Here is a 9,740-nt window from a genome sequence, read left to right as displayed (position 1 = left end):
TCACAAAATAAATTCTGTGGGGGGGGTTTGTGAACACATAACAAAGGAACAAACTACACAATCAACTCTGAGACGGTCCAGTCTCCTACAAAAGGAAAGATGACAGAAGTACAAACGAGCACGAAAGCAACACATTCTACCCGTATGTAATCAACTCTTTTCACGCGTAGCAAGTCTACTCCTGTAGCGTTCACACGTCCCATTTTATATCGGTGCTGCCCCGCATACTAGCATTTACTCCAGAGTAAATGTTTAAACCACCTCCTGAGCAGGGTTACATTTGCTCCGTTTTAAGCTGTTTTCAGGGGCTACACTGGTGTAACTTTGTACGTGGCAACGCTCGACATGGGGGCAGTCGGCTTTTGGGGTGGGGGGGGGGCAGAACGGATGAATGGACATGTCAAGAGTTTTAATTTCTCCATATTTTGTTCCGGTCAGTTGTCACGCAGTATGAGGAACATATATACATTATATTTAATCCTTGTGTATTTTTAGCCGTTATAAATCAAATGTTTCTTGGGGGAAATAATGCGGCGTAAATTCACTCTAGCACCTAAAGCACTATGAAATGACATACAACAAAAATTTCTACTGTACAATATTACACGATCGATTACAGCATTGTTTTGGGTATTTTTGTATTTAGATTCATGTTCTTACCATTTCATTTATCAAATGCATTGCCCACACTGGACAATGTAATCTATCAATATAAAAGTTGTTTTTCGAAACCCCTGCTATTCGCGTTCAATAGAGACCAGGCTCGTTCACTGGCTGCCACTGGAATGCACTTGAAGGGGGAAGATAATTTATGGATGATGGTTATTTTGAATCAGGAATCAGTATTTTATTTCTGCCAAATATTTGCATTGGTCTAACAAAATTTAATTATGTCGGTTGGTTCACACTGACTAGCATGAAATCATACAAGATGTTCTTGTAACATACCTTTCAAATGTTATATGTTGCCCAGTAAATCTTCTCTATTCTTAATGGAAGCACGAACTTGTATTCAATACATAATACAATGATTTGCATGTCATGTTCAACCTCTATTTAATTGGCTACACGACTATGTTGGAATTGATGGCTGCAACACGTTCCAAACAAGCTGGGACAAGGTGGTTTTGGATGCAGTGCTCTCTGATAGGTCGAAGGTCATGGCCTTTGAATGTTATCCGTTTTTGGCCTTGCCGCTTACATGCACTGATTGGTCCAGATTCTCTGAACCTTTTGATATTATGGACCAAAGATGACGTAATCCCTCAATTCCTTGCAATTATACGTTGTGAAACTCTGTCCTTCAACGATTCAACTTGTGGTGACCCTCACCCAATCTTTGCTTGTGAATTCAGGATAGCTACTTTTTGACCCAATCATGGCACCCACCCATTCAGTTAGCCTGTTCACCGGTGGGATGTGACAAACAGGGGTTTGATGAGCATTTCTCAACATTATTTTTTTTTGCTAGCTGTTCCATCTTTTATGGAACGCATTACAGCCATTAAATTCAAAGTTAAATATTATTGGAAAAAATTAAATGTACCAATTTGAACATTGAATGTTGTCTTGTCTTTGTAATGCTTCACTTAAATATAGGTTGGACATGATTTGCAAATCATTGTATTCTGTTTTGATTGATGAGCATAATGTCCCAATTTCACTGGAATTGGGTTACTAAATGAATGCCTTGATAGCATATTTTTGTTCAACACTGATTTAGTAAAATGTGTCACTTTGTTCTCCTTTTCATGTGGTGGTATCGACCTTTAGCCCCAAAAAGGGAAAAGCATCTCTCCAAAAGACGGAAGACTGAATTGGATGGTAAGCTTTGGATGAGGAACTATATCTCTTTTTTCATAATTTAACCAGTTAAAATGCATGCAACGTATTTGACAATGAGTGTCAAATCAGGGATGTCCCATTTCATTGCAGATTCGAGTCCAGGCGGGGACCCTGGCGGTCCGATCCTTGGCTGCAGAAGCTAGCTCTTGGGACATGGAATGTCACCTCTCTGGCAGGGAAGGAGCCCGAGCTGGTGTGTGAGGCAGAGAATTTCCGACTGGATATAGTCGGACTTGCCTCCACACACAGCCTGGGTTCTGGTACCAGTTCTCTCGAGAGGGGTTGGACTCTCTTCCACTCTGGAGTTGCTCACGGTGAGAGGCGCAGAGCAGGTGTGGGCATACCCATTGCCCCCCGGCTCAGTGCCTGTACATTGGGGTTCACACCGGTAGACGAGAGGGTTGCCTCCCTCCGCCTTCGGGTGGTTGGACGAGTCCTGACTGTTGTTTGTGCATATGCACCAAACAGCAGCTCAGCATACCAACCCTTTTTGGAGTCCCTGCAGGGTGTGCTGGAGAGTACTCCTGCTGGGGACTCCCTTGTTCTGCTGGGGGACTTCAATGCTCACGTGGGGAATGACAGTGATACCTGGAGGGGCGTGATTGGGAGGAACGGCCCCCCCGATCAGAACCCGAGTGGTGTTTTGTTATTGGACTTCTGTGCTCATCACGGATTGTCCATAACGAACACCTTGTTAAAGCATAAGGGTGTCCATATGTGCACTTGGCACCAGGACACCCTAGGCCGCAGTTCGATGATCGACTTTGTAGTTGTATCATCGGATTTGCGGCCGCATGTTCTGGACACTCGGGTGAAGAGAGGGGCGGAGCTGTCAACTGATCACCACCTGGTGGTGAGTAGGCTCCGATGGTGGGGGAAGATGCCGGTCCGTCCTGGCAGACCCAAACGTATAGTGAGGGTTTGTTGGGAGCGTCTGGCGGAATCCCCTGTCAGAAGGAGTTTCAACTCCCACCTCCGACAGAGCTTTTCCCATGTTCCGGGGGAGACGGGGGACATTGAGTCCGAGTGGACCATGTTCCGTGCCTCTATTGTTGAGGCGGCCAATCTGAGTTGTGGCCGTAAGGTGGTTGGTGCCTGTCGTGGCGGCAATCCCCGTACTCGCTGGTGGACACCAGCAGTAAGGGATGCCGTCAAGCTGAAGAAGGAGTCCTATCGATCCTTTATGGCCTGTGGGACCCCAGAGGCAGCTGACGGGTATCGACTGGCCAAGCGGACCGCGGCTTCGGTGGTCGCCGAGGCAAAAACCCGAGCGTGGGAAGAGTTCGGTGAGGCCATGGAAGCGGACTTCCGGACGGCTTCGAGGAAATTCTGGTCCACCATCCGACGTCTCAGGAGGGGGAAGCAGTGCACCACTAACACTGTGTACAGTGGGGATGGGGCGCTGCTGACTTCGACTCGGGACGTTGTGAACCGGTGGGCAGAGTACTTCGAAGACCTCCTCAACTCCACCAACACGCCTTCCTTGGAGGAAGCAGAGCCTGGGGACTCTGAGGTGGGCTCTCCTATCTCTGTGGTTGAAGTCACCGATGTGGTTAAAAAGCTCCTCGTGGTAGGGCCCCAGGGGTGGATGAGATCCGCCCGGAGTTCCTCAAGGCTCTGGATGTTGTGGGGCTGTCCTGGTTGACACGCCTCTGCAACATCGCGTGGTCAACAGGGAGAGTGCCTCTGGATTGGCAGACCGGGGTGGTAGTCCCTCTTTTTAAAAAGGGGGACCGGAGGGTGTGTTCCAACTATAGAGGGATCACACTCCTCAGCCTCCCTGGTAAGGTCTATTCAGGGGTGCTGGAGAGGAGGGTCCGTCAGGAAGTCGAGCCTCCAATTGAGGAGGAGCAGTGTGGTTTTCGTCCCGGCCGTGGAACAGTGGACCAGCTCTACACCCTTAGCAGGGTCCTTGAGGGTATGTGGGAATTCGCCCAACCAGTCTACATGTGTTTTGTGGACTTGGAGAAGGCGTTTGACCGTGTCCCTCGGGGAGTTCTGTGGGGGGTGCTTCGTGGGTATGGGGTACCGAACCCCCTGATACGGGCTGTTCGGTCACTATACCACCGATGTCAGAGTTTGGTTCGCATTGCCAGCAGTAAGTCGGAATCGTTTCCAGTGGGGGTAGGACTCCGCCAAGGCTGCCCTTTGTCGCCGATTCTGTTCATAACCTTTATGGACAGAATTTCTAGGCGCAGCCGAAGCGTTGAGGGGGTCAGTTTTGGGGGCCTCAGTATTACATCCCTGCTTTTTGCAGATGATGTGGTGCTGTTGGCTCCTTCAAACGGGGCTCTCCAACTCTCACTGGAGCGTTTCGCAGCCGAGTGTGAAGCGGTTGGGATGGAAATCAGCACCTCCAAATCTGAAACCATGGTCCTCGGTCGGAAAAGGGTGGAGTGCCCCCTCCGGGTCGGGGAGGAGATCTTACCCCAAGTGGAGGAGTTCAAGTATCTTGGGGTCTTGTTCACGAGTGGGGGTAGGAGGGAGCGGGAGATCGACAGGCGGATCGGTGCAGCGTCTGCTGTGATGCGGACGTTGTATCGGTCTGTCGTGGTGAAGAAGGAGCTGAGCCAAAGGGCGAAGCTCTCAATTTACCGGTCGATCTACGTCCCAACCCTCACCTATGGTCACGAGCTATGGGTTGTGACCGAAAGAACGAGATCCCGGATACAAGCGGCTGAAATGAGTTTTCTCCGCAGGGTGTCCGGGCTCTCCCTTAGAGATAAGGTGAGAAGCTCAGTCATCCGGGAGGGGCTCAGAGTCGAGCCGCTTCTCCTCCACATCGAGAGGAGCCAGATGAGGTGGCTTGGGCATCTGATTCGGATGCCTCCTGAGCGGTGTACCGGTCATGTCCCACCGGGAGGAGACCCAGGACACGCTGGAGAGACTATGTCACCCAGCTTGCCTGGGAACGACTTGGGATCCCCCGGGGAGAGCTGGAAGAAGTAGCTAGGGAGAGGGAAGTCTGGGCTTCCCTGCTAAAGCTGTTGCCCCCGCGACCCGGCCCCGGATAAGCGGTAGATGATGGATGGATGGAAAAAACCTTACACCCAAAGAGCAGGCAAAATCTAAATTGGAGAAAAAGACAAGTACTTTTATTTTTTTTACGTATAAAATCCACATTGTAAAGCTATCACAAGGTGGTCTTTGAGTATCATTAAATTGCAATTGTCATCATATTTAGGGTCTCCCAGAGCAAATTTGAGGAGACCATGGAATGAAGAAGAAAAGGCTGCTGTGGAAAAACACCTGGGGAGACTTATAAAAGGGTGTCAAGCAAGAACAATGCACTGACTGCAAAATGAAAGAGCCGCAGGCCTTGGCTCAAAGAACCTGTAAAGACGTAAAGAACTTCAAGAAAAGATCTGCTTCTCGAGTTCTTCATTTTTAAATTTAAATTTTTTTGCTGGAGTATTTTTTTTCAATTCTTTTCTACTCTTCCTGAGCAGTGTTGTTAAAAATGTTCTACTTGAGGTGAGATTTAATGTTGACATGTACTTATAAAGTTTTACAATATATTTGATTTAGTTCCGTAAATGAATTGGCCAAAGCATGGGTCACTTTTATTGTAGTAGTAATTGTACAGCAATCAATCGGTTCAAGTTGTGATTGATATATAATGTATAAATGAGGAACTCTGCTTATCTTAAGTTGAAACTATCAAATTATTCATAAAACAGACTACTCACACTTTTTAAAATTAAAATACAAAATGTCTGCTGTGTAATTGCAGGTTAATAAGAGAGGAAAAACTCTGAAGGCCATACCAAAAGTTGATTTGTATGCTTAACTGCAACAAAACCAAAAAAGATAAGATATTTTAACCAAAGTCACAACAGGAGTGAGGACTTTGAATGTGCCCATTCAGAGTCCTCACTCCTGCTATGATTTCAGTTTCAAGTCTACTTTTTATTGCTCTGTTTTTTAAAGAAGTTGAAGTGGGGAAAGTAGTTGGGGTGACATCTAGTGTACAAATCTAAGACTAGTACCTCTCTAAACCTATCAGAAAGGGTGGTCCTCACTCCTTATCTGGAGTTACCCGGACCTCACAAATATAGTCTTACAGGAATGTGTGTGTGTGTGTGTGTGTGTGTGTGTGTGTGTGTGTGTGTGTGTGTGTGTGTGTGTGTGTGTGTGTGTGTGTGTGTGTGTGTGTGTGTGTGTGTGTGTGTGTGTGTGTGTGTGTGTGTGTGTGTGTGTGTGTGTGTGTGTGTGTGTGTGTGTGTGTGTGTGCGTGTGCGTGTGCGTGTGCGTGTGCGTGTGCGTGTGCGTGTGCGTGTGCGTGTGCGTGTGTGTGTGTGTGTGTGTGCGCGAGGCAAGGGGCAGTCCCGAGAGGTTGGCTGAACGAAAAGTCGATCTTAGGTCCAAAAAGTTTGGGCACTCCTGGTGTAGTGGAACACTCACCGGGCTTGGGATCAGGGAGCGTGGGATTGGGTCCCATTCAGTGACGTTGTGGATGGGGGCGTGAATATTTGTTTGTGTCTATATGTGGAGGCCAGATTACATCCTGAACTGCTCGCCAGTCAGTCGAGCAGTTCAGGATGTAATCTGGCCTATGCCCGAAGTTAGCTTGGGATAGCCTCCAGCACCCCTGCGACCTTCTACAGCAGTGGTTCTTTACCTTTTAGAGGTACCCAACCAGTTAATATGCACATTCACCAAACTCTGCATGAGTGAACAAAATATATACATATATATATGTGTATATATATATATATATATATATATATATATATATATATATATATATATATATATATATGACAAAAAATCCTCATCTCACCCCTCGGGTGGTGTCCGTCCCTCATTCAGCTCGGGTCCTCTACCAGAAGCCAGGAAGCTTGAGGGTTCTGCGCAGTATCCTTGCTGTTCCCAGCACTGCACATTTCTGGACTGAGATGTCCGATGTTGTTCCCGGGATCTGTTGCAACCACTCATCTAGTTTGGGGGTCACTGCCCCGAGTGCTCCGACCACCACAGGCACGACTGTCACCTTTACCTTCCAGGCTCTCTCCAGCTACTCTCTGAGGCCTTGGTATTTCTCGAGTTTCACGTGTTCCTTCTTTCTGATGTTTCCATCACTTGGGACCGCTACATCCACTACAACGGCTTTCCTCTGCCCTTTATCTATTATCACGATATCTGGTTGGTTCGCCATTACCATCTTGTTAGTCTGGATCTGGAAGTCCCACAGGATCTTCACTCTATCATTCTCCACCACCTTCGGAGGTGTTTTCCATTTTGACCTTGGGGTTTCCAGTCCGTACTCCGCACAGATGTTTCGGTAGACTATGCCAGCCCCCTGGTTATAGCGTTGCATGTAGGCTTTCCCTGCCAGCATCTTACACCCTGCAGTTAGGTGTTGGATCGTCTCAGGTGCCTCTTTGCACAACCTACACCTTGGGTCTTGTCTGTTGCTGGTCCCTCTCTCTGGAATGACCTCCCACTGAACATTCGGCAAGCCTCCTCGCTGCCCATCTTTAAAGCCCTCCTCAAAACTCACTTGTATTCTTTGGCGTTCGACTCAGCATGACTTAGATTTGTTCCTGATTTTACTGCTTGGTGCTTTCTACCGCCTTTATTACCGATTCGTCTTACTGTTTATTGTGTATGTTAAATCGCTCCATGTACAGCACTTTGTATTTATAGAGCACTTTGAAAGTGCTCTATAAATACTGTTGACTTGACTTGACTTGACTTGACGCGGTATATCTGGGCCTCAATGGCTCTGGGGCTCAGGGCCTGCTCCTGAGCAGCCAGGATGAGTGCCTCTGTGCTGTCCTTCAGGCCAGCCCTCTCTAGCCACTGATAGGACTTCTTGAGATCGGCCACTTCAGTTATGGTCCGACCCCCATATATATATATGTATGTATATATATATATATATATATATATATATATATATATATATATATATATATATATATGTGTACACTATAGATAATCTTTTACATGTAATAATCACACAAAATATACAGCATTTGGGAATGTAAGAAACCATTTTAGGGGTATAGGCATAACTAGCTAACTAGCTACAAATGAACACCGTAGTAGTAGAAATTTTATAGTGGAGGAGACTCATGGTGGTTGCCCAGCTTCATAGATGAACAGCTCAGGTTCTTTTGTTTTGAAACATGCTCCCTCACCATACTTAATGTGCACAGAACTATGACCGTATCACCAATGTCCACACATAAATAGAATAATACAATCCATTAATTTATTCAAGGCGGCCCGGTAGTCCAGTGGTTAGCATTTCACAGTGCAGAGGTACCAGGTTCGATTCCAGCTCCGGCCTCCCTGTGTGGAGTTTCCATGTTCTCCCCGGGCCTGCGTAGGTTTTCTCCGGGTGCTCCGGTTTCCTCCCACATTCCAAAAACATGCATGGCAGGCTGATTGGACGCTCTACAATTGTCCCTCGGTGTGAGTGTGGGCGTGGGTGGTTGTTCGTCTCTGTGTGCCCTGCGATTGGCTGGCAACTGATTCAGGGTGTCCCCCGCCTACTGCCCGAAAACGGCTGGGATAGGCTCCAGCACCCCCGCGACCCTAGTGAGGATCAAGCGGTTCTGAAAATGGATGGATAATTTACTCAAGCTATTTTGATTCTTCAGGGATAATTGAGTTACTTAGCTGTTCAAGCCAGAAACAAGATTGCTGTTTAATCAAAAGCAAAGAAGACCAGTCACTAATGACTCATTTGTCTCAACATTTCATTTTTTTCCCCAAAACATTGAGGACACTTGAGTGTATGACCTGGCTGACGTCACGTCACCGCTATTCAATTATTTTCTTATGATCACCTTCGATAACTCTATTGTGTGACGAGCGAAACAAGATCCACTCTGTCCACATAATATTTTCCAAAATGAGTGATGGACTGAAATATCTTCATGTGCGGGATGATACACGTTATGTACCTTCTGCCTGTGCCACTGACTCATTAAGTGTGGTGATTTTAATTATTATATACTTCATCTCCAAACAACAGCAGGTTTTACTGTGTATATGCAGGACATTCATCAGTCAGTTGAAATACTTGGGAGGACTGCAGATTTGGCCAAGTCGGAAGGAGTTAGTCAGGAGTCGATGGGGCCGATGGGGTAGGAGTGTGGGGGATATTGCTCGCTGATGTGTGAAAAGTGACATTTTGAGAAAGCCTATTTAAAGAAGCAATCTGCAGCGACAAGATAGTGAGGTCACCTGCTTGTTGCTCATCGCTACAACTGTAATGCTCATCGCGAGTGTTCTGAAGGTCATGCTGTGGATTACAACACAAAAGCATGCAAACAGGACTGTTGAAACTGAAACCCTGACGCAACAATCAGTCGTTTTTTTTGGGGGGGGGTGTTCATGATTCATACAGATCTAACAATAACAGATTGAGTTTCCTTACAATCCCTCTTACTTAGGCGATTCTCCTCATCTTCCCCCTGCCTGTCAGTCAGCATTCCAATGGCAGGAGTGGGTTGAGGTACACAGGTGTTGGGCCGCCGGCTGCCAGTCATCTTCAATCTTCTCTACATTAAACGGCGGAACTCCGCCGCCACACCACCTCACTCCCCTGCTGCACGCGTCGCTTTGTTACGAAGTCTCCGCTTCCTCGCAGCTGTTCTCATTCCAAACTCTCTCTGCCGCTGTGTTTCTAACCTCCAAAGCAACAACAAAGAAAGCCTTCAAAACTGCTCAATAAGACGTTGAGGGCCACTCGCCTGTCAATCACAAGAAATGACACGCGAGTGTTCTTGTCTACAATTAAGAGTCCCTTTCACTTTTCTCTCGTGTATTTGTTCATTCAGTTAAAAAAACGAATTCTCGGGTTGTTAGAGTGGCAGGGCATGTGGTATTATTTATTTATTTATTTAATTTTAATGATGGCACCCCCTGAGTGGCTGCCT

General features: G+C 46.9%; 1 long non-coding RNA gene across 1 annotated transcript; it reads left to right on the top strand.

The window, feature by feature from the left end:
* The first annotated feature begins 4,768 nt into the window (after window positions 1–4,768).
* On the top strand, window positions 4,769–6,077 carry LOC127600562 (uncharacterized). Its single transcript, XR_007962368.1, has 2 exons — window positions 4,769–4,934; window positions 5,030–6,077. It is a non-coding gene; the product is annotated as an uncharacterized LOC127600562 (long non-coding RNA).
* The last annotated feature ends 3,663 nt before the right edge of the window (window positions 6,078–9,740 follow it).

The sequence above is a fragment of the Hippocampus zosterae genome, chromosome 1, assembly GCF_025434085.1.
Source record: "Hippocampus zosterae strain Florida chromosome 1, ASM2543408v3, whole genome shotgun sequence".
Classification (NCBI taxonomy): Eukaryota; Metazoa; Chordata; class Actinopteri; order Syngnathiformes; family Syngnathidae; genus Hippocampus; species Hippocampus zosterae.
Note: the sequence above shows the minus strand (reverse complement) of the source record. Positions and strands in the feature narration are given on the sequence as shown.